This window comes from Odontomachus brunneus, unplaced genomic scaffold (genome assembly GCF_010583005.1).
Source record: "Odontomachus brunneus isolate Ranch 3 - 2012 unplaced genomic scaffold, Obru_v1 Obru_scaffold_393, whole genome shotgun sequence".
In the NCBI taxonomy this organism is placed as follows: Eukaryota; Metazoa; Arthropoda; class Insecta; order Hymenoptera; family Formicidae; genus Odontomachus; species Odontomachus brunneus.
In genome coordinates this window covers 27,145-27,857 of record NW_022639843.1, presented here as the reverse complement: position 1 = coordinate 27,857, position 713 = coordinate 27,145, and positions in this window count along the sequence as shown.

The window sequence follows — 713 nt, the reverse complement described above, 5'->3', positions numbered from 1 at the left end:
TTGGTTTGGTTTGGTTTGGTTTGGTTTGGTTAGTTTGGTTTGGTTAGTTTGGTTTGGTTGGGTTAGTTAGGTTAGGTTAGGTTGGGTTTGGTTTGGTTTGGTTAGTTTGGTTTGGTTAGTTATAAGGTTGGGTTGGTTAGTTTGGTTGGGTTTGGTTAGTTAGTTAGTTTGGTTTGGTTAGGTTAGTTTAGTTAGTTTGGTTAGTTTGGTTTGGTTTGGTTAGTTTGGTTTGGTTAGTTATAAGGTTGGGTTGGTTAGTTTGGTTGGGTTTGGTTAGTTAGTTAGTTTGGTTTGGTTAGGTTAGTTTAGTTAGTTTGGTTAGTTTGGTTTGGTTTGGTTAGTTTGGTTTGGTTAGTTATAAGGTTGGGTTGGTTAGTTTGGTTGGGTTTGGTTAGTTAGTTAGTTTGGTTTGGTTAGGTTAGTTTAGTTAGTTTGGTTAGTTTGGTTTGGTTTGGTTAGTTTGGTTTGGTTAGTTATAAGGTTGGGTTGGTTAGTTTGGTTGGGTTTGGTTAGTTAGTTAGTTTGGTTTGGTTAGGTTAGTTTAGTTAGTTTGGTTAGTTTGGTTTGGTTTGGTTAGTTTGGTTTGGTTAGTTATAAGGTTGGGTTGGTTAGTTTGGTTGGGTTTGGTTAGTTAGTTAGTTTGGTTTGGTTAGGTTAGTTTAGTTAGTTTGGTTAGTTTGGTTTGGTTTGGTTAGTTTGGTTAGTTTGGTTAG